This window comes from Bos indicus x Bos taurus, chromosome 10 (assembly GCF_003369695.1).
Source record: "Bos indicus x Bos taurus breed Angus x Brahman F1 hybrid chromosome 10, Bos_hybrid_MaternalHap_v2.0, whole genome shotgun sequence".
Taxonomy (NCBI): Eukaryota; Metazoa; Chordata; class Mammalia; order Artiodactyla; family Bovidae; genus Bos; species Bos indicus x Bos taurus.
The window spans coordinates 16,204,417-16,229,255 of record NC_040085.1 but is presented as its reverse complement, the minus strand read 5'-3'; the positions used below and the strand labels follow the sequence as shown (position 1 = coordinate 16,229,255).

The 24,839-nt window shown below is 40.1% G+C and overlaps 1 pseudogene and 1 gene segment (V, D, J or C); one reads left to right on the top strand and one right to left on the bottom strand.

Annotated features, from left to right (window-relative positions):
* LOC113899945 overlaps nucleotides 1-24,839 on the top strand; it is a 1,425,504-nt gene that overhangs the window by 1,069,639 nt on the left and 331,026 nt on the right.
* On the bottom strand, nucleotides 5,344-6,491 carry LOC113899282 (annotated as a pseudogene).

Sequence of the window (24,839 nt, the reverse complement as noted above, 5' to 3'; positions counted from 1 at the left end):
TGCCATTTCCTTCTCCAATGCATGAAAGTAAAAAGTGAAAGGGAAGTCGCTCAGTGGTGTCTGACTCTTAGCGACCCCATGGACTGTAGCCCGTCAGGCTCCTCCATCCATGGGATTTTCCAGGCAAGAGTACTGGAGTGGGGTGCCATTGCCTTCTCTGAGAGTACAGGTAGAGTCCCCCAAATCCTGCATTCTCAACCACTATACTTTGCTAACTCCCACGTTATCTGTAATTCTCACCACAAAACCACAGTTTGGTATTGTTATCCTCATTTTACAGGAAACGGGACTGAAATTGTGGTAACTTCTCAAAACCCAATCCAGTTAGCTAGTGGCAAGGCTAATTAACACTCGAACTTAAATCTATTTGGCTCCAAACCACATTCACATTTCACTTTGCCCTTCTGTATAATGCTGCTGTCCATGGCTTCCCCACATGAGAGAATGGCCATGTGTAAAGATTCCACACAGAAAACTGTCTTGTTGTGTCACACAATTTTATCCCTCATTCTGACTTGTTCATGGTCATCTAACATGAATTCATGTAAGGTATGCCTGTTAAATGATAGCACAATGTTGAGATAGGTAGCTATAATGTTAGATCTTATTAGGTGGATTGTAACAGCCAAAATAAAATTTAATGGTGAAACTTTCTGCATATGTTTTTCTGAAAATTTATTGTGGTATATAGAACCAGGGACCCTGGACTTACAGTATCTTTTGTGAACATGAACTGGTTATACAACCCACTCATACTAGCTCAAGGAAAAGGAGAGTGTTTGAAAGGATACAGGTGAATCTCATAAAACCCATTTGCAAAAAATACAGCTAGACCTCACAGGAAGAAGAAATCATCAATTTGCTGTTCTTTCTAAACCTAGTTCTCTCAGAAAGTATAATCAGTTCTCTTGGGAAACCAACTTCCACTGTAAGCCTGCTAGTTTCTGCTCCACAATAACCTGAGTATGAACCTACCTAGCTTTCATTTGCCAAGAGATGACTCTGACTGGAACTTAATAGGGTTTTATAGCTCTAGTGACAAATATTGTCTAACTACCATTTCTATACCCCTACTCCAAATTCGTAAGCCCAGGATTTACCCAGACTTGATATGTTATAGTCAGGAAAACAAGGTCACTTTTGACGAACATGACCCTAGGTTCATCTCTTAAAGGGCACTTCCAGTGGAGGGGATACAGGCTGGAAAGGAGTCCCCAAAGTAGAAAACAACTATAAGCTCAAAATAATATCATGTGAAGAATCAAGGATGTCATATGAAGAAACCAGGGATGTTCATAAGGAATACTTCTAAAAACCAGAACAGAGCTGTCCTTGGGTTTTCCGAAACATACAATACAAAATGCACAGGTTGTCACCTACTCTACGTGGTGTAGCATAGCCAGCTGAAGCCGAGGAATCACTGGGCTTCCAGTCCTCATCTTACCCTAACTCCCAGGGCACCAAGGGCTGATCCTGACTTTAGTTCCAGTTTCGTCTTGGTGTTTTACATCAGAGTGTTTGGCCTACATCATGAATGGCTGTGTGTGATGCCACTAGGTGGCGATGTGGACATTTTATTTAAAAGACCACGGATGGTTTGCTGTACAGGTGGCCCTACAAATAGTGCAGACGTGTGCATTTGTGCTGCCTTTGATGGGTTGGAAATCCCTTTTGATTTCTAAAGTAAATGAGGAGAACTTACAGCAATAATACACTCCTTTGAACAACTAACATATATTCAAAATTCTGTAACAGAGACCTGTGGTAAAAATGGTGAAGACCCAGCAAGTTTCGTTGGCTATTCTGTGGCTTCAGTTACACTGTAAGTTGGGGAGTTTCTGGATATGGGAAGATGAAGACTAAATGGATATGAAGAATAAATGGATATTTTTTCAAGTTCTGAAAGGATAAGGGACTCCCAGTGACTAAACTGGAGTGCCTTCTTGGAAATGTGTAAGGAAAGAAATTTGTAGAAATGCTGCACTAATGGTAATATTCTCTGCTTGCCAATGTCTTTGAGAACAGGGGTAAGCGGTAAAAATGGAGTGGAGCAGAGTCCCCGATACCTGAGTGCCCAGGAAGGAGACCTCGTCACAATCAACTGTAATTACTTAGAAGGAATGACCACTTTACAGTGGTTGCAACAGAATCCTGGAGGAGGCATCATCTCCTTGCTTATTCTGAGCCTAGAGATGAAGAGGAAAGGAAGAGTAAGTGCCACAATAAACAGCAGGGAACGTTACAGCTCCCTGAACATCACAGCCTCCCAGCCCACAGACTCTGCCATCTACTCCTGTGCTGTGGAGACACAGTGCTCTGCAGACATCTGGAACCCGTACCCAAACTCTGAAGCTGAAAGGCATCATCTCTTCTCATCCTTGTCTTTCCATATTCATCTGTCTCTTTCATCAGACCGATGAGACTCCTTTGACCAACTAAAATATATTCCAAATGATGCATTTCAAAAACTTTTTAAATTTAAGATTTTCCCCCTGCAGACCACCCCTAATCGCTAAAGCATCATCACCAAGTATGTTAACTAGAACAATATATGAGCTATTGCATAAGAAGTCGAATATACACTCTCTGGAGCTAAATTGCGGGTATAAAAATACTGGTTCCACCTCTTACTAACTGGATGATCTTGGTCAAGTTACCTTTCTATATGCCTCAGTTTTTACTCAATTATTAAAAAAAAGGGGGGGGAAACCATTAACCACGGTACCTAACTCCTATTTGTGGGATGACATGTGATAACACATGCAATGTGCTTGAAATTGTCCCCAGTCCATGTACATGCTAAGTCGCTTCAGTCATGTCTGACTCTTTGTGACCCTATGGACTGTAGCCCACCAGTCTCCTCTGTCCATAGGATTCTCCAGACAAGAATACTGGAGTAGGTTGCCATTCCTTCTCCAGGGGATCTTCCCGACCCAAGATCAAAGCCACGTCTCCTGCATCTATGGCATTGAAGGCAGGTTCTTTACCACTGAGCCACTGGGGAAGCCAGTCCATAGTTAGTATTATATAAGTGGTAGATATTATTAGTAGCATAATAGATTTAGATGCATCATAAGTTTACTAATACTCACTGATGTGTTAATACCTCAGATCTTTGGAGAAATGAATGGGATGTAAATAACAAGCACCTAATGATGCTAAAGCTGAAACTCCAGTACTTTGGCCACCTCATGCAAAGAGTTGACTCATTGGAAAAGACTCTGATGCTGGGAGGGATTGGGGAGGAGAAGGGGATGACAGAGGATGAGATGGCTGGATGGCATCACCGACTCAATGGATGTGAGTTTGAGTGAACTCCAGGAGTTAGTCATGGACAGGCAGGCCTGGCTTGCTGCAATTTATGGGGTCACAAAGAGTCGGACACGACTGAGCGACTGAACTGAACTGACTGAATAATAATTTTAGCTTCCAAATTCTTTTCTAATAATACCCATCAATTATTGACCTTTTTAAATCATATTAGGAAAAACATCAAATGGCCTTAGAAAACCCTGTAGAAGGATAACTTTATGTTTGGTTTGAGTGGGAAGATAAAAAAACTGGGTAAAGTGGCCCTGGGGAAGCTCAACAACTGCTTTGGAAAAAATACAGATTCTAAGTTTCTCACATGGAGAAATCTAACAGAAAACTGCATTTAAGAAAATTCATGAAACAAATTATCAAACCCAGTGGGTCTCACTTGTTGGTTCTCTACTTTAGCTTCACCAAGAATTCCTTGCATCATTATTCCTCACCCTCAGTGGAATTCTTAACATAAGCATGAGAACTATTGTTAACAGGGATTTCCCTTCCCCAGTGGCTCAGCAGTAAAGTATCCTCCTCAATGCTGGAGACACAGGGGATGTGGGTTCAATCCCTGGGTTGGGAAGATCTCCTGGAAGAGGGTATGGCAACCCACTCCAGTATTCTTGCTTGGAGAATCCCCATGGACAGAGGAGTCTGGCAGGCTGCAGTCCATAGTGTTGCAAAGAGTCAAACACCACTGAAGTGACTTAGCATGCACATACTATTGTTATTATTGTTCTTGTTGCTCAGTAAAATAATGCACACATTAACTTATAACTAAATCTTTTTCTTTTAAAATCAAAGATTTTTTTAAATCGAAATACTACTGGCATATATCTAAAAAGTAAGAGGCATTACAAAGGCCTGTTCTCCCACTCCCACCCCATCAAAAAAAAAAAAACTACAGCAATATGATGTTCTACTCCCACTGTCAATCCAACTCCATTTTAGCAGTTTCTAAGTTATATGCTTTCTCCTTGATTTGTCAGTATTAGATATTATCTACCTATGGCTGACTTATGTTGATGTACGGGCAGAAAACAATACAACATTGTAAAGCAATTATCTTCCAACTAAAAATAAATATATTTTTAAAATATTAGACATTATCGACTGACTTTCTTTTATGGTAACACATCATCACTGTCATCTTCCTAACATGGTTATATCACAATATGGAGTTAAACCGATAGTCATGACAAATATGATTATGACCATGTCAATATTGTCACTGTCCAGCCAAAATGAGTACAGTGATTACATTTCCTTTCTAGTACAACTGAAAGTGAAAGTGAAAGTCACTCATTCATGTCCAACTCTGCGAATTCTCCAGGCCAGAATACTAGAGTGGGTAGCCTGTCCCTTCTCCAGGGGATCTTCCCAACCCAGAAATTGACCCGGGTTCTCCTGCATCGCAGGCAGATTCTTTACCAACTGAGCTATCAGGGAACTTTTAGTTAATAATTGCCTCATTTTTTTCATTTGTCCTATATCAATTTCCTATTTATTTTGTGAGTTCTTCAACAGATTTTTTTAAATATTTGTGAATAATTTCTCCCAAATGCATCAAATATATCAAGTAGAGTATCCATTTTTTTTTCTTTTTTTCCTACAGATTCTCTGTTCCTTGACCTCTATCATCAGCCCTGTGTGAACTAATCACTCTTTGACTTTGTTGCACAAATCTCATCCTAGGACTTTTTAGCATTGCTCACCATATTGGTTATTTTGCATCATGAACCTCATGTATCTTCATTTTTTGGTTCAGTCCTTATTTTTTATAAAACACATTCTCTGAACGTCTGTAATAAAAGCTGCATGGGACTTTTCTTCCATCACTTTTTGCATGCCTGAAAATACCTTTATTCTACCCTCACACTTGATTAATATTTTGACTGAATATAAGACTTTATGTTGAAATTCTATCAGTATTTCCAGTATTGGAGAAGAGAAGCTATTTCCATTGGGTTTTTTAATGAGAGGGAAAGTACAGAGCACTTCTGGTGACTTTCTCAGTATTTTGAGGGTAGCATTCCACTATTTCTTTATATCCAGAGTTGCCGTTAAGTTCTTGTACTGGAAGAGCTCATCGCCCATTTCGTTCAGAAGACTTGTGCGGATGAGGGCTTCCATCATGGCAGAGGGGTCACAGTTGGCAGAAGGGCGACGGTCTTCAAAGTAGCCTTTCTTCTCCTGGCAAACAGTCCAAGGGATGTGGATGCTGGCGCCAAGGTTGGCCACGCCAGCAGAGAAGTCCTTGATGTTGGAGGTTTCGTGGAATCCAGTTAGGCGCCGGGCATTGTCCACGGCCCCCTTGGGTTCGTAGGCTCGGATGTGGCACTGCTGCCCCTTGCTTAGTTTCTCAGTGCCCTCCTCAGTGTACTTCAGACCATTCTCCTCTCGCATGGCCTTGGTGCTAAAGTTGGGGTGACAGCTGGCACCATTCCCGTTCCCAAGAATGGGCTTAGGCTCAAAGGTGGTGATCACTCCAAAGTCTTCGCACACATGATGCAAGATGAAATGGGCCACCCACAGATGATCTCCCATGTTGACTCCTTCACAGGGTCCTATCTGGAATTCCCACTGCGCAGGCACGACCTCGGCGTTCCTACCCCGGATCTTGATGCCTGCCTGCAAGCAGGCCAGGTGGTGAATCTCCACAATATCCCTGCGGTAAGCCTTGTCCGCTCCCACACCACAGTAGTATGGACGTTAGGGCCCAGGAAAGCCGTTGGAAGGCCAACCAAAGGGGTGCCCATCTGTGCCCATGAGGGTATATTCCTGCTCCATTCCAAACCATAGGCACTGGTTGCTGACCATGTCCATTATCCATTTATAAGTGTGCCTTAAATTGGTGTCAGCAGGCTTTCGGTTGTACTTGAAGACTTCACAGAACACCAGCTTGTTGGGGTCCTTGTGGAAAGGGTCCCGAAACATGGCAGCAGGGACAAGATACACGTCACTGTTGGCGTCTTCAGACTGAAAAGTAACTAGAGCCATCAAAATTCCACAGGCAACTCTTCTATACACTTGGGCTCAGAATTCAAGGTTCAGATCTTGCAGCACAGTCCTTCCCCAATACCGTCGATCCAGATGTACATAGCTTGGACTTTCTCGCCCTGAGGTAGGACCATGTACACCTGCTTGATGCCTTTGTTCAAGTGGGAGCTCGCCAAGGTAGCCATGGTGGAAGGTATTCTGGGCACCGAGCAAGCAGGCGGGCAGGCAGCGAGAGCCAGGTGAGGAGAAGAGAGGCAAGGAGGCCGGGGGTGCTGCTTAGACAGCCTGCTCTTCTCCCATTCTAGGCTCTGCCTGTTTGTTCAATAAATATTTATTGAGGGACTATTTTGGACCAGACAAGAGCCTAGACATTGTGTACACAAAAATAAACAAGGCAAAGTCCCTCCACCCATGAAGCTTATATCAGTATGATGCAGAGAGGGACATAAGAAATACAGGAATAAACAAATTCACTCATTCCACCAATATTTACCAAGCACTTATTATGTATCAAGTATGTTCTAAGTCCAGAAGATATAGCAATGAACAAAATAAACAAAAAAGCTTCTCCCATTGAATTAATGTTCTAGTGAGTAAATGAACAAGGTAAACCATATCTTATGAATGTTCAGAGGAAAATAAAAGAAAGTGATAAGACAGAGCAAGAGTGGAGAACACTTTCATTGACTGGTCAGGGAGAAAAGTCTCTGATATTTAGGCTGGCATTCAAATGAAAAGAAAGAACAGGTCCTGCTAAGAAATGGGGAGAAAGGATTTGGGTATAGGGAAAGCAAATAAAAAGCTTTAAAATGGGAGAAATCCTAGAATTTTCCAGGACTAGGAATGAGATGAGCAGAGTGAATGAGAAAGAAGTTGGTGTGAGATGTTTCCTTGAGGTGTCACATACATGCCTACAAAAGCCATGGTGAGTAAGACTGGGATATCTACTAATAATTATAATGAGAAGCTGCTGGAAAATGTAAATAGGCCAGTGACATGGTTTCATTTACTTTCTTCATAAACATTACTTGGTTCTGGTATGGAAAGTAGATAAAGAGAGGCAGGGAGGCAAAGTAGCAGAGGGTGGGGGAGAGGAGACCATTTAGCAGACTGTTGAAATGTTGAAATAATCCTTGTAAAAAGATAGTGATTTGGACTAGGATGAAAAAAAAGGAGATGAAAAGAAATATGCAAATATGAGACATATTTGACAGTGATATTAACAGAACTAATTTATGGTTCAAGTGAGTGACAAGGAAAAGAAAAAGGAGCAGAACTAAGAATGATTACTTGATGTGTGTCCTAAGCAATTAGGTACATTTGGATGTAACTTCCTGACATAGGTAAGACTCAGTGCAGTTCAGTTCAGTTGCTCATTCATGTCAATTCTTTGCAACTCCATGGACTGCAGCACGCCAGGCCTCCCTGTCCATCACCAATTCCCAGAGTTTACTCAAACTCATGTCCATTGAGTCAGTGATGCCATCCAAACACCTCATCCTCTGTCATCCCCTTCAATCTTTCCCAGCATCAGGGTCTTTTCCAATGAGTCAGTTCTTCAAATCAGGTGGCCAAAGTATTGGAGTTTCAGCTTCAACATCAATCCTTACAATGAATATTCAGGACGATTTCCTTTAGGATGGACTGGTTGGATCTCTTTACAGTCCATGGGACTCTCAAGAGTCTTCTCCAAAACCACAGTTTAAAAGCATCAGTTCTTCAGTGCTCACTTTCTTTTTAGTCCAACTCTCACATCCATACATGACTACTGGAAAAACCATAGCCTTGAATAGACAGACCTTTGTTGGCAAAGTAGTGTCTCTTCTTTTTCATATGTTGTCTAGGTTGGTCATAACTTTTCTTCCAAGGAGCAAGTGTCTTTTAATTTCATGGCTGCAGTAACCATCTGCAGTGATTTTGGAGCCCAAAAGACTGGAACAGGTTTAAAGAGAAATTAAGATTTATATTTTAACCATACTGGGTTTATGATACCCATTAGAAATCTAAATGAAGATGCCATAGAAAATGTTCAATAAATGAGTTTTGAACTTAATAAAGAGATCAGGGATAGATCTAATGATAGATCATTGACATGTAGACAGCATGTAAAGCCAAGACATGGAGACATAGATTTTCTGGGAATAAATAGAGTTACTGAAGAGATGAGAACTTGATTCAGATTTGGGTACTATGACACAAACGTGAGCAGAAAAGGGAAAAAACATAGCAAAGAGGACCAAGAGATAGTGACCATATGGCAGGGGAAAATCAAAAGAGCCAAGAGAGGGACGTGTATAACTGAAAGAGGGGACTGCCGAGAGGTTGAGCAAGATAATAACAAAGGTGACCACTGGATTTGCAGCAAGGGAGTTCTAGTGCATTCGGCAGAAACAGTGTCCTGAGTTGGGAGGATGGACAATGAATTGAAATTGGTTAAACAAAAATAATGTGGCGCAATTGGTAAAGAATCCACCTGCCAATGCAGGAGACACGAGAAACACAGGTTCGATCCCTGGGTCAGGAAGATCTCCTGGAGTAGGAAATGGCAACCTACTCTGGTATTCTTGCCTGGAAACTTTCAGGGACAGAGGAACCTGGTGGGCTACAGTTCATGGGGTCGCAAAGAGTCGGACACAGCTGAGTACACAAGAAATAAAGAGTTAATGGGAAGTAAAGCTATAGAAGCAGAAAAGATAGTTCATTTGAGAAATTGTGTTGGGAAAGAAAGCAGGTAAGTGATAGCTGAGAACAAAACAGAGGTGAGGGAACAGTTTGTTGTTCTGTTGGTTGGTTTGTTCGTAGAACAGTAGACAACAGGGTACATTTTCAGAAGGGAAAACTATTTTAAGGTGTTCCTTTACTGTTACTATTGATAGAAACTCATATCTAATTTATAAAACTAAAGATGTTCATGGATTAAATCACTAAATAAATGTAAATGATTCACTTGCAGAAGAGTTTCCTCTGGGGGATTGCCTACATTCTTACTTGTAATTTAACTGTGTTTTCTGCATTAGCCCTGAAGTTTGAGTAGCTCAAGTTTAAATTTTTTTAGCTGAATTAGCATATGTCCTGGTTACGTACCTTCAGGCAATACCTAAGTCTCTCCTAGTGCAACAAATGTTTGAAAAATTAATGATGACTATGGGAAGACTAACATTGTATCAGCCAAAGTGAAGTTCTAGGGGAAAGGGGACATTTTCAGTCATTCTCGAATAAAAGTCATGAAATTTCTCTTTTTCTAAATAAATTCAAGGTAGCACTTCAGAATTATATTTACCCTCATTGAAGTCACTGCAGTTGAAAGGAAAGATGCAAAAGAAGTATAGACCAAGCAATCACTGCTCCCCCAGTGTCTGTCACACAGGATGAGACAAGAACCCCAGAGACCCCAGGCCCCACAAGCAGTGCCTGCCCATGGCACTACTCCAGAGAGCGCCAATAATATTTTATTCTGTGTGATGGCAGCTTCTGGAATTTTGCAACAGAAAGGCCAAGTCATCCAGACACTGTTGACCCTAAGACTGTAGCCCACAATCCTAGAAAAGACCTTAAAATCCACAGCAGCTGTGTACTCACTCGTTGCAGCTTGTGTCTTTCTTCCCACTGACTCCTGTCCAGGTTTGGATTCACTACTGCTAAACTAGATGTTTCTTTTCTTTAAAGTATTATTTCAGAGCAGAGCTTTGTGATGACTTGAAGTGTGTCTGTGTATGTGTATGTAACCTTCATTAATATTTCATAACGAATTCCCACTCTATTCTGACTTTTTTTAAAAGGTTCAGATCAGGAAATAGATTTTATGAATTAAATATCTTTGTTTTGTCTTTCTGCTAGAAGTCACAGTGTACTCTTGGACAGAAAGATCAGACTATCAGAGGATATAAAAATTTACCTATCAGATTGCCTTATCAGTCTGGAGAAGGAAATGGCAACCCACTCCAGTATTCTTGCCTGGAGAATCCTGTGGACAGGGGAGCCTGGTGGGCTGCTGTCCATGGGTTTGCACAGAGTCGGACACAACTCAAGCAACTTAGCATGCAACATGCATAGCATATCACTATAATGCTTAGAAACACCATTGATTAGAAGTCCATTCTAAAGGAGATCAGCCCTGGGTGTTCTTTGGAAGGAATGATGCTAAAGCTGAAACTCCAGTACTTTGGCCACCTCATGCGAAGAGTTGACTCACTGGAAAAGACTCTGATGCTGGGAGGGATTGGGGAGGAGAAGGGGACGATAGAGGAAGAAATGGCTGGATGGCATCACCGACTCGATGGACATGAGTTTGAGTGAACTCTGGGAGATGGCGATGGACAGGGAGGCCTGGCGTGCTCTGATTCATGGGGTCGCAAAGAGTCAGACACGACTGAGCAACTGAACTGAACTGAACTGAGAAGCTACATAATGGACAGCATGACTTAAATTTGTCTGGTAGTCATGAGTCAGACACTTCATACATCACACATGCACTCCAACAGTACAGTCTGTAATACAGAGGGAAATTCTAGATGATCCGTAACAACCTCTCCCAGCCTGAGAGATCTACATTTGGCCTCAAGCGTTAGCTATTTGAAAATAAATCAAGGATTCTGTGGCCACTGGAATTTGGAATAAAAATCAAAGCACATTTGAGGAAGCAATGTTTTTCATTTAGGCAAGGAAGATTATAACGTTTGTAAAAACATAAATTGCATGGGTCTCTTTTTAAAAAAAAATGTCATTTGCTCAAGATATACAGTCAGGAGACAAGGAAAAAGAATGAACAAGTGTTGAAAGTCCATTTATTCAGACTATACTTCAGATAAATGGGATAGCAAATAAAAGCATCTTGCAAAGAGGTGTAGGATATTGGTAAAAAGTCACAGGACACTATTTCATACTAGCCTCCTGGATATCACAGTCATATTCTGCTATTAGGGAAGACAATATATATTTTCTTAGTTATGTGTTCTTTTCTTTGTGAAAGCCTTATTAACCAAACTGATCTATCCAAGCACACGAATCAGTGAAGGAAGACAGACACAGTCAGACAGAGCCATCAGGACCAGCTAAAAGATAGTCCCTTCCATCAGGCCGAAGAATTGTATAACTCTGTGTGTCCCTGACTCTCCCTTGGTTGCTCTGAACTCAAATGTGAGAGCTTGAAACCTTTATGTTTCAAGGGATTGGATGCTGAGGGAATTAGAGGCTAAATTACATTGACTGCATCCCAGTTCCATCCACAGGCACATGCTAATCAATGTGTATAAGGCTGGATGCTCAGCTCAAAGGTTTCATTCTGCCTCACCTACCACTTAGAGAGACCATATGATTTCTAGCCATTATATTATTTTCATGCTCCTGGGAATCATTTTAGCTATTTATCCTTTCTACTCTGGCACATTAAATTATGTTCTTTGGCTCTCCACTTCCTCTTCAAACTTCCTATGTTTTCTCAAGTCCTGAAACATTGCTCCCTTCTCCAGTTAAAGAAAGGGGTTGGACTCCTAAACCCCATTTCCACGTCAAGGACAGACACTCATCATTCATCAGTCTTTTTCATTTCATTTGTTGAAGTCTTCCAACATTTCAACTATTAACAAAAGTTTAAATCTCTTCATTGAAGTCCTAAGATAATGAATCTTATCAATACATGAATTTCTTCTGATGAAGAGCCAATTTTAGAGCAAGTTGTTCACACGCAAAGCAGTAAGGCACAAAGCCAGCCCTGAGAACATGCTCTATGGATTCCGTCTGGGGGAACGATGCAGAAGAGGATCAGCTCTAAATACGCCAATGATTTCCATAATAGGATCACAGTGGAGTGAGAGGGTCAGTGGTGACCTGGAGCTAACAAAGGCCAATGACCACCCACCACCACACCTCCATAATCTTTTCTCTCTTTCTTGTCTTTTTTCTTGTCTCTTCTGTTTGTCCTTGAGACCCAACAGAGTTCTCCAAAAGCCTAACAACCTCTGCTAACCTCAGACATGGTTCTGTTTCCAAAGCCTTATCAAGTCAATTCTAATTTCAAGCCCCTATTTCCTGATGAGAAATCACTGTTGAAATTTCACAAAGTGTAAATGAACTTTTAGAATATCTTTCATTTTATTGACAGTTGGAATGACAGAAAGCAGAAGCAGTAAGATGTAGCCAATGATGTCTTGGCGGGAGGATAATCCTAGCTCAGGCTGGAGTTGAAGCTGAAGATGAAGCTGTCCCTTTGCATTTATTCTGTGTCAAAAATGGTTCTGAAACCTAAGCTGTAAGAAAATAAATAAAACTAGGCCCTATGATTTGGGGCCAAATAGAAGCAACCACTTTGGAAAAAGGGGGAAAGACCAAAAATGTTTAGAATCAAGGAGAAACCTGAATGTCTACCAATAGAGAAAGTGATTTTTAAAATGTTGGCTCATCTGTACAATGGATACAACCACTGCAAATCATATGATCTGGAATTCTGCTTCCAGCCAACACAGAAAAAAGACCAAATTACTCTTCATCTGCAACAACCAAAAAAGAAAAAATTCCCCAGACAAATTACATAAAACAACAGTGTCCAGGACACGGTACACCAGGCAACAGATGACAGCTATCCCTGAGAGATGGGAAACAAATGAGGGGAGCCCGAACATTGCCCCCAGATTCTCACCCTGAGAGGGTATCCAGTCTATGGCACAGGGAGGGGAAACTGAATGAGAACCCCGTGACTCTCCTGAATCAAGGACACAGAGCTGAGATTGGAGGAGCTAGAGCCCACAGGACAGAAGTACACAAAGAGAGAACCCTGGAGATCTGCAGCGAATGCCCTCAAATACTCAGCAGAATGAGTCCCAGGTAAGTGTAAATTGCAGGCCATGGAAAGATCCACCCAGAAGGATTAGAGGAAACAGTATCTAGTTCATTGCTTGATCATACATTCCTTAATTCTTTAATAATTTCATACATTTCATTTTTTAAATTCTCATCACTAGCTCCCATCACTAAATAAAAAATTGCTTCATATAAATATTTAAGAAACAATTGCATCTGATGGAGTTAAATAGTAAGGACAAAAATAAATGTCACCCTTCTATAGCACCAGGAAACAGTTACTAATAAACCTAATTTGTTTCTGATATCAATCATAAAATTTTCTTAAAATTACTTTTTAGAGGAAGGTGGGGGGGTGGTTCAGGGTGGGGAACACATACACCCATGGCAGATTCATGTTGATGTATGGCAGAACCAATAAAATATTGTAAAGTAATTAGCCTCCAATTAAAATAAATAAATTTAAATTTTAAAAAAGAGATATTCAATTTAAAAAACTACTTTTTATCTCTTACCTTTAATTCATTTGTGCATAATTTTGAGTTGAGATAAATTCAAACCATGCAGACACTTGTAGAAATGTGGCTTTGTATGATTTAAAGTTTTTATACTTAAATCAACCTCAAAACTCAGTTTTACTCGTGATAACGATTGAGTTCATTACACTATATATTGTGACATCATTAAATTATTAAATACTTTCCATATTTCCTCTCATGCTTCATCTTCTTAGATTGAGGATCTATAATTCTTTGGACTCTGCCAGTTATTCTTCCAATCATCTTTGCTGTTGTATTTCTCTGGGAATTATTTTTTATTTTAAAGAACAACCATCATTAACGGCTTCTGAGAAGTATTAGACATGATGTCCACATTGACAGTTTCTCATGCCGTGAACCTTCCCTTCCCAAGGTAGGAAAACTTTTTAACCTACTTCCCAGGCTCCATTGCCTTAAATTGGGAGGTGAAGCACATGAAGAGTAGTCTAGACAAGGACATTACTTTCCTTGCTGGGAGACAGCAGAGGTTGCATTGTTCTCAGGTTGGCAGCAACAGCATCATCTTCATTGGTTCAGGAGCAGTAACTTCCTGGTTGGGCCAGCCTGGCTGCATGTTCTGTGGCTGGTGGCACTGGAGGCCACTTCCAGTCCAAAAGATTCACCACCATCAAGTGGTCCTGTGACTGGCACAGAGACAGCCACTTCCTTACTAGGCCAGTTGAATGGGTGGCTCTGGTCTTTGCTCTTAGAAGTCAGGCCCAGAGTCTGTTTCTCTAGACTGACTAATGATTCTTCTAGTCATCTAATACTGCTTCCAAAATCCCTATCTGCTTAGACTAAGTAAAGCTGATTACTCTTTCTTTCTTGTTATGTATCACACTGACATTTCACAGTGTTTACTCTGAAGCCCACCTTGGCTTTCATTTCAATATACTTTTTTTTTTTTTTTTTTGGTGGCACTATTTATTTCATATCTAATTTCACATCATGGTAGCTAACATTATTTGGGTGAAACTCTCTGGTACATATTATAATGATGAGTGATGAGCTGAGTTGTACAAACTCTCTGACTACCCTTCATGATGAAAAAAGGCAATAGACCCCAAGAAGGACTTCATTAAGTGTGTTTCTGGTCCAATAATCAGTTTCAGGACATACTGCTTCATCACCATCATCGAAGAGAAACTCTGACTGACCTCACAGATTCTAATCATGCTGAGTCACTTCAGTCATATCTGACTCTTTGTTTTTTTTTTTTTCCTTGTTAATTTTCTGTTTAGTTGATCTATCCATAGGTGTGAGTGGGGTATTAAAGTCTCCCACTATTATTGTGTTATTGTTAATTTCTCCTTTCATACTTGTTAGCATTTGTCTTACATACTGCAATTTTCCATGCAAATTTTCCATGCAAATAGGGACCAAAAGAAAGCAGGAGTCACAATACTCGTATCAGATAAATTAGACTTTAAAACATTTCAATATACTTTAAGCTGGGTATTAGTGTTGCCTAAACTTTTCATCCCAGCACATTGATTCGTCTTAACAAAGAATACTAGTGATGTTTTACTATGATTTCTGGATCATTTCTGGCTTGGGAAAACAGTGGAAACAGTGTCAGACTTTATTTTTTGGGCTCCAAAATCACTGCAGATGGTGACTGCAGCCATGAAATTAAAAGACGCTTACTCCTTGGAAGGAAAGTTATGACCAACCTAGATAGCATATTCAAAATCAGAGACATTACTTTGCCCACAAAGGTCTGTCTAGTCAAGGCTATGGTTTTTCCAGTGGTCATGTATGGATGTGAGAGTTGAACTGTGAAGAAAGCTGAACGCCAAAGAATTGATGCTTTTGAACTGTGGTGTTGGAGAAGACTCTTGAGAGTCCCTTGGACTGCAAGGAGATCCAACCAGACCATGCTGAAGGAGATCAATCCTGGTTGTTCTTTGGAAGGAATGATGCTAAAGCTGAAACTCCAGTACTTTGGCCACCTCATGCGAAGAGTTGACTCATTGGAAAAGACTCTGATGCTGGGAAGGATTAGGGGCAGGAGGAGAAGGGGACGACAGAGGATGAGATGGCTGGATGGTATCACTGACTCGATGGACGTGAGTTTGAGAGAACTCCGGGAGTTGGTGTTGGACAGGAGGGGCCTGGCGTGCTGTGATTCATGGGGTCGCAAAGAGTCGGACATGACTGAGTGACTGAACTGAACTGAACTGAACTTGCTTGCCAAAACAGTAACTATGAAAAACAACAAAGTCTATTTTGATGACCAGCCCAAGATATATCATGGAATGAAAGCACAGTGAATCTCATAAGCTAGATTCCATTAGCATAACCTCCTGAGAGATTTTTAAAAAGCTTTCAATTGTTATGCACATGGGAATGAGACAACCTGAAAACTTTCCAAAGGCTCCTCCTCCTGGAATGTTTTCACAACTTCACTAATTATCTTCACTAGATTTCTTTTTGACTCCAGAGCCAGTTAGAGCCTTAAATACAAAGACCTTTGACTTTCAGGTTTCATTAAAGATTATTTTCCTCATTTTGTGGGAGTGGGGAGACAATACAAAGACTAAATTTAGGGCTTACATCAATGCCATTCTTACCATCTCATAGCAAATGAGAGTTCCAGTCACTAGGCTAATCCTTACCCATTCTTTATATCTGGAGTTAAATGTCACTTCCTCAATGAACAATTTCCTGCCCCCCTCCACATCTAAATTTTTTTCTCTGTTTTATTGTTTCAAAGAAACCTATAATTTTTTTTGAAACAGTAAAACAAGTTTTGCTTTGTTGACCTTATCACAATTGCTATGCATTTTTGAGTACAATAAATATCTGCCTTTCCCATTAACCTCTAAGCATCACTGAATATGCTGTGTTCAGAATAGTGCCTGGCACAGAAAAAAGATGTGATAAATAGTTGATAAATGAATGAATCTCAGCCATCAGGCATCTATCTTACTTTGCGTTGGACTGTTCCCTCACTGTGAATGCTCTCAGTGACACATCCATTAACTCAAATTCTGATAGAAGAGGATTAGAAGCACAGGAAGCAGTGTCTCAGGAGTGAGGCTGTAGCTCAATAAGAGTGGAGACAAAAAATAAAGATCTTAAAGAGAATTCACACAAAGGCAGGTGCTATCATGGAAAACTGAAGAGAATATATTTGTATGCAGAGTAGACACAGAAACAATGTTAGACTGATCATCTCCTAAATTGAATGGGCTGAGGTGAGAGATTGTAGTGAGCTGGACCCTGAGAGAAAGGGGAAATTTTTGATTATGGATAATAAAATTTGCTTATTCTCCTATTAATCTATGGTAAGGAATTTAGCCTTGACCAAAGACAGGCCTTTGTCCCAGCTCCTGGAAGGGAATCTCTAAATCTTTGGATGCTCCAGAATCATAGGAGCATCCTTGTTAAAGACAGTGGACCCCTTGGATCACATTTGACAGTTCCTGTTAACAAGATGACTCAGCTTGAGGCTGGCCTCACCTGATAGTATTAGCATCGGGGGCTGGTCATGCCAGAAAGACCAACCGTATCAATTGTGGTGGGGACTTCGGGTTACACGATATTGATCAAACCTGAGACTAAATTCAACCTCGTGGGCAATTAATCAATTGTGTCTACATAATGAGATCTCAAGAAAAACTCTGGACACCAAAGCACAGGTGTGCTTCCTGGGCTGACATTACTCTGTGAGTATTGTCACACATTGATGCTGAGAAGATCAGCCATCGCTGAGGACAATGGGAGCTTCAAGTTTGGAATCTTCCCAGAATATTCTAGGCATCTCTTACATTGGCTGATTTTAATGTATTCTTTTCCTATAATAAAAATAGTTATGAGTATAATAGGTTTCAAAGAGTTCTTCGAGTCTTTCTAGCATATAACAAAACCTAAGGGTGGTTTCTGAAAACCCCTAAATTTGAAGTTGTCAGAAGTAAGGACATTGTTGTGTAGACTCTTCCCTTTAACTTTGTTCAGTTCAGTTAAGTTCAGTCGCTCAGTCGTGCCCGACTCTTTGTGACCCCATGAATCGCAGCATGCCAGGCCTCCCTGTCCATCACCAACTCCCGGACTTCAATCAGACTCACGTCCTTTGAGTCAGTGATGCCATCCAGCCATCTCATCCTCTGTCGTCCCTTTCTCCTCCTGCCCCCAATCCCTCCCAGCATCAGAGTCTTTTCCAATGAGTTAACTCTTCGCATGAGGTGGCCAAAGTACTAGAGTTTCAGCTTTAGCATCATTCCTTCCAAAGAAATCCCAGGGCTGATCTCCTTCAGAATGGACTGGTTGGATCTCCTTGCAGTCCAAGGGATTCTCAAGAGTATTCTCCAACAACCCAGTTCAAAAGCATCAATTTTTAGGTGCTCAGCCTTCTTCACAGTCCAACTCTCACATCCATACATGACCACAGGAAAAACCATAGCCTTGACTAGACGGACCTTTGTTGGCAAAGTAATGTCTCTGATTTTGAATATGCTATCTAAGTTGGTCATAACTTTCCTTCCAAGGAGTAAGCGTCTTTTAATTTCATGGCTGCAGTCACCATCTGCAGTGATTTTGGAGCCCCAAAAAATAAATCTGACACTGTTTCCACTGTTAACTTTGTAGTTGGCTCCTAATCCTTGAAACTGGGGTCCTAAGTTTTGGATAGACTTGGCAGTCTGGAAGACTATGCCCTTAACCTCATAGTTTGACCAATTCTGGTAGGTACATTTTGTACTGAGCAAGTCCATGTAGATAAAAAAATTTTATCAGTGCAAAATAATCAGTTTTATGAATAGAGGGAAAAAAAATGTTAAAAATAGACAACATGGGCAAAACAACTGGAAAGGGAACAAAATATCTAAATTTGGATGCTATGTGCATTATTTGGAACATGTATATATGAGACAATCACTTTTTTTATTGTATTTTATTTTTAAATTTTACATAATTGTATTAGTTTTGCCAAATATCAAAATGAATCCATCACAGGTATACATGTGCTCCCCATCCTGAACCCTCCTCCCTCCTCCCTCCCCATACCATCCCTCTGGGTTGTCCCAGTGCACTAGCCCCAAGCATCCAGTATCGAGACAGTCACTTTTAAATGTTTTCAGCACATAAGCTGGCAATATCTAATAAAAATATTTGTTAAGTGCTTACTGTTGAACAGTTTCTGTTCTGAGTATTGTACATTATTAACTTACTTAATTCTTATAACAACTCCAGTTATTTGCCCAGTTGTAGAAACCAGGCACGAGGAGTTTAAATAATGTGCGCTGTGTTACACACTCCCAGGATTTGAATTCAAATCATCTGACTCCATGGTTAATGTGCTTATCCAGTTTCTTATATTGTATCTCAGAAGGTAATCACTTATATTTTCTCTGTATCATAAAAAGGTGTTATTAATAGTAACCTGGTTATCTTAATACCCAATCCCAATCATCTCAGTGACAAAGAACCATTTTTATATAGGCAGATGTGTACTTTATTTCATTCTGTCATCCTTCTCACATTAGGTAGGAAGTCCTCACTTCCTGTATTGGAGGAGGAAGAGCACAAATAACATAGAAGAAAAAATAAATAAATATAAATATATAAATACAAAGTAAGTAAAATTAAAAAATAAATTCTTTGCTTTCAAGCTTCAAAATAAATTTAGACACTTTCTCGAGAATCAGTAAAAGAAAAAGCTTTTGAGTCTGGGTTATAATCTTTGAGTTTAAAAAAAAAACCTATGCCTTACTAAAAGATCTCTGAGAATATGGGTTGACACAAACTCTAGATTTAATACAAATTTCGAGGTCTGTGGGAATTCCTAGGGGTGATGGAAACAAAAGCAGCACAGGTAAGACATTGAAGAAGACCTCCGTGCCCAACCTTCATACCCCTTCCCACCAGTGGAGCCCAAACAGGTGTGTAGGAATCTGAGACTAGGAGACTTACCCAATCCCTATCACAAAGACAATAGACTTGCAAGTTTCCACCAGGGCAGAGATAGCTGTGCTGTAGTCAGAGTGGGCCCAGAGAGCCCAAGACAGCCCCATTCTATCCATTCTGTATAAGTGATGTTAGAGCAGCTGAGTTGTCACAGACACACCAAACAACATGGAAATGTATTGAGAGAGCTTTAGTGAATCTGGACAGATTTCAATTTCAAAGGACAAGGAACATGCACATCAACAACTAGAAACCCAGAGGGACTCAGACATCTAGAGACACAGAAACAGGAAATGTGGCAGGCCAGACCCAAAGCACTGCAGCCCAGCAGGTGCCAACAGGGGCCAGGTGCCCCCAACCAGCATCAGGACACACTAAGGCCTCTAGAGCTCAGACATCAACCCAAGGATGGAGCGAGGGAAACCCGAACGGTCAGAGGAAATCCTGAATTGACTTTAAAAATTATGGTTTAACTAAGAAAACCCTATATTTGCTTAAAATAAGTTTTCTGATACCAGATGAAATGGTTACTGGAGTTAGAAATTAAGTTGTTACAGACAATAAAGCTGTTGTGGTGTGTACATCTGAGTAAACTCCGAAATGTTTACCTGCTAGGTTTCTAGTCTCCAGATCAGCCGTGTTCAATGTCTTCCTGCTCCTACTAAAATGACAAATCACATTCACACGTATCACATGCCCCCTCAGGCCAGCCAAGGGTATGTGCTATTTCAAAAATTAGGAAACCAAAACACCCAGTTGAAAACCACTACCTGGATAATTATAGTATGAAATTTGGGGTAACCCTGAAAGACGGGAATTTGTTACTAGAGGCACCAGAGGAACACATAGTCTCTGTTAGGAGACCCTGCCGACCCTGTGTCAGAATGAAAGCTGGGACGGGCAAACAGTACTTTTAAACAGGCACATACCCAAGCATCGAGACACAGTAAACACATAAGATAATTCATCTGGACACTTTTATATGCAGCATGTATAGGATTTAAAATAACATTCCCATGTTAAACTGAAAACATTACCATGTAAATGCTTCAACTAAGCTGCATAAAAGAGTAAATACCAGCCTTGCAAATTGGCCTCCCTTAAGGGCACTCAAAGGCATAGGACTGCATGCTGTTCTCTAAAGAAATGTCCTCCTCTCTATCAATCTCTTCTATTTTGACAGCAAACCCATTGACCAGCATATGTTTCAGAATTTCTGAACAATTGACATTCAAGGCCTAACAGACATTTGTTCTTTACCTTCCTAGAAACCTCATAGGAGTCACTGTTGCCAATAAAATATACCATAAATCTAACCCCCAAGCGGCATCGCTTCAGGAGGAGAATGGACACCCCCATTCTCCACACTGTTTGTGTACATCTGTGTCAGTTCTCTCCCTGAATCGGCCACACCAGCGGGAGGTCATCAGTCAGCAGGTGACAGCAAGCACACGTTCAGAATGGCTTAAGAGAAAATGGAGTCTTTTTTTATTCCCTATTGTCACCTCCTAAAATGTAAGTTGCTTGTTGATCTCATCACATTGAGTCATGTTTGTGTGAAGTGTTGAAAAGACACAGCCTGCACATATTCTTGAAGTCTTGAAATAATGGCTCAAGGAACAGATGTATGCTTTCACCCAGTAGCTCTTTGTGGAAATGAATTTTTAGGAGCCTCAAATATCCACGATTTGACCCTGATGAAAAGTCAAGTTAAAACTAAATGCTATTATTTTGGAGAGAAATTTTAAGTAATTGATACAAGGACTTTTGAGACTGAAAAACACTGGGTTAATAATGAGCCTTTGTTTGGTGAAACAAATTAAGAGTACAAGACAGAAATTAAAAGCACAGGCTCTATTGTAAACCAATCATCAATCAATTAAAAATAAATAAATAAATATTTAAAAAAAAAAAATCACAGGCTCCAGGTACAGACTGCCTACATGCAGATCCTTCAGATTTTAGCTCCATGACTTAAAATTATTTCATTTCTCCACTCTTCAGTCTTTTTGAAAATTTGCGATAGTTAATTACATGCACCTCATAGAGAGGCCAGTGCCTGACACATGATAATTATTCAATTAATGCTTGTTTTAACTCCATGTAGGTATTTAAGAGAAGCAGTGAATGCATAATTACATGATATGGAAAAGACTCTGATGCTGGGAGGGATTGGGGGCAAGAGGAGAAGGGGACAACAGAGGATGAGATGGCTGGATGGCATCACTGACTCGATGGACGTGAGTCTGAGTGAACTCCGGGAGTTGGTGATGGACAGGGAGGCCTGGCGTGCTGCGATTCATGGGGTCGCAAAGAGTCGGACATGACTGAGCAACTGATCTGATCTGATCTGACTATAAAAATAAGCTAAATCATGTTTCCTATCTTATAACTATATAAAGTTTCTGCTTATCTCTGTTAACTAAAAAGAGCAAGGACTTTTCTTATAATAATGAAAATACTAGCCTATTGGTTCCAAGAACTGTTAAGTAGGAATGCTTGTTACAGAAACTTCACTTGTTGGATATTTGTTAATGAACACTAATTACTGTGCTTATAAGCTGTGCCTACCGTGAGGCCTGCTCTGACTCACCAACCTTTTGATTAGTAAACAGCTAAATGGCTTCCCTGGTGGCTCAGATGGTAAAGAATCTGCAGGAGCCCTGGGTTCAATCTCTGGGTGGAGAAGATTCCCCGGAGAAGAGAATGGCTAACCTCTCCAGTATTCTTGCCTGGAGAATTCCATGGACAGAGGAGCCTAGTGAGCTATACAGTCCATGGGGTTGTAAAGAGTCAGACACTTTTAGTTAATTGAGAGACTAACAGTCACTCAAATGTAACACTGCCCATTTAGGTCTAATTTATTCAATCAATATAAAAGTCTAGATTCTCCTAGACTGAGAGGAAAGGCATTCTTCATTGTGAAAATGAATTTTTTAAAAATGAAATGATTCTAACATTTACTTTACATAGCAACGCAATATCTCTAATTGAAAACAATATCTTCTGTCTGATGACATAGCATTCAACTGTCTTTCAGATTTGTTCAGTGTTTTCTCAATTTTGAAAGCATTTGAAAATCCATTAGGGGACAGGATATCCTTCTTCATTTTCAACATTTACATCAAGGATATTTTTCAGATGTCTTTCATATTTATCATATCTTCAACAGGTAACTCTTATAGGACTCATAAAACAAGCCCAAGCTGACCCTATCCTGTTTCTAACCAGACACTGAGGTGTTTTTCAGAAAAAAACAAAAAGGCAAGCATTGCAGCTAAGGCATATGCAAAAGAGAAAATTTTGACTTCAAATAACACCAGGTACAGAATGTCCCCCTCCTAACCTCCTCGCAAGGGACCAAGGGACTGGGACGTGACAAGCAGAAGATACTGACTTTTCCTTTACCCATCTCTGTATTACTTGATCATGACAGTCAGCATGAACAATTTTTTTTATTTAGAGATATAGGTTTTTAAGAAAAGTTATAATGACAATGCCCAAGTAAAGAGCTAAGGAATGCTTTGAAATCCCTGAAAGCTTCTAACTGAAGACAAGTTCTAGTGGTGGAAAAAACATATACTTTGGATTCTGAGCTTTGCTACCATAGGGAGGTAAGGAGAGAGAGTAAGAGAGAGAAAGAGATAGAAAGTTTATATGAGCTTTCCCATTAATTTAATCCCTACTAATTTAATTCATAGGAAATAACCATAAACATGCATATATAATTCTATAGAAGTACAGTATTTCATTGTAATACTTTTTATTATGTCAAAATTGAGAGAAATATAAATGTCTACCAGTAGTAAAATAGTTAGATAAATCATGACAATGTCTATACAAATGTAGCCATTATAACTATACTAATGATCTAGAAATACTCTTGCTGTTAAGGGAAAAAAATAAATAAAACTGAATATACCACATTGTTACAATTTTGTAAACATACATATATAAAACTAAAATGCTAAGCTGTTAACAAAGCTTCTCTGCATAATTGATTTAAAAGGTGATCTTTATTATCTTCTTCACATTTTGTTTTCCCATTATATGTGATTAATGTCCATCCCTTTGAAATTAGAATTTTTCAAAATAGAATTTTTTCCTATAAATATTGTAAAGAAATCCCAGGAGAGGGAGAGAGGCACATGGCAGAGAAATCAGTGGGCAAATACATGAAAACCCACACTTCCCTTCCTCCCCGTGATGCTGAATTTAAAACTGCCATGCAAGGGATATTTTATCAGGGGCATGAGACAGCATACAGGATAGTATAGAATATTTATACATAGTGACTGAAATGATCCAGCCAAGAGATAGACACTGATAATGCAGAGAACAGAACCTAGCATTACGAATAATTTTCCTTATTTTCTGCCTGATTTTCCTTATTCTCACCGCCATCTGCAAGGCCATGAAAAATTCCATGTTCAGGAAACATTTTCTAAACACTTCATAATGATTATCTAATCCTTTTTTAAAAAATGAAGAAATGAGGGGGTGGTTAGAACAAGGGCTCCTGGCCATAATGAGCTTAGATAACACTTCTGGGAAGGCTTCTGTGGAAGAGATCTTCTCATATGACTATCTACTTATCATACCACATTTAAGCTATGTGAGCTATTTAAGCCTCTCATTTATAGTATTACCAAACCAAACTTGGGTCCACTCACCCAATGCATAATGAAGCCGATCTACTGACACCAGGTTGCGGTGAAGGAAAGTACAGTGTTTATCATAAGGCAGCAAGCCAGGATAAAGTGTAGTTGATGCTCAAAAGACCCGAATTTCCCAAAGGCTTTTAGAAGCGTTTTTAAAGACAGTGTGAGGGACAGGGTCTCAGGGTGGTTGATCAGCTCGTGCACAATTCTTCTGATTCGTTGGTGGTGAGGTAACAAGGTGATGATTTGGGAATCTTTATCATCAACCTTCTGGTTCCAATCCATCTGGGTTCTACTTGCTTGTAGTTAGCACGTGGTTAACTTTTTCCACCTTATTATTCTGTGTAACTAGAAATCAACAAATGGATGCTATTCAGTGAACTTCCAAGAAGAGGCTAAATTAATTGGTCTCATCAGCTCACAATGACAGTCAGGAATCTGTGTCCTTGTGTTCTCAGAACACACAGCAAGGATGGCAGAAGAAGAAAGAAAAACAAAAACCCAGGAGTCTGCCAAAAACACCCCAGGCTGCAGAAGCCTGGGTATATACACACACACTCAGAAAGACACTGGGAAACAGGAATTGTGAGTGATCCTCTGGGGTCCCGGGAGGAAATTGCTGAATGTTTTT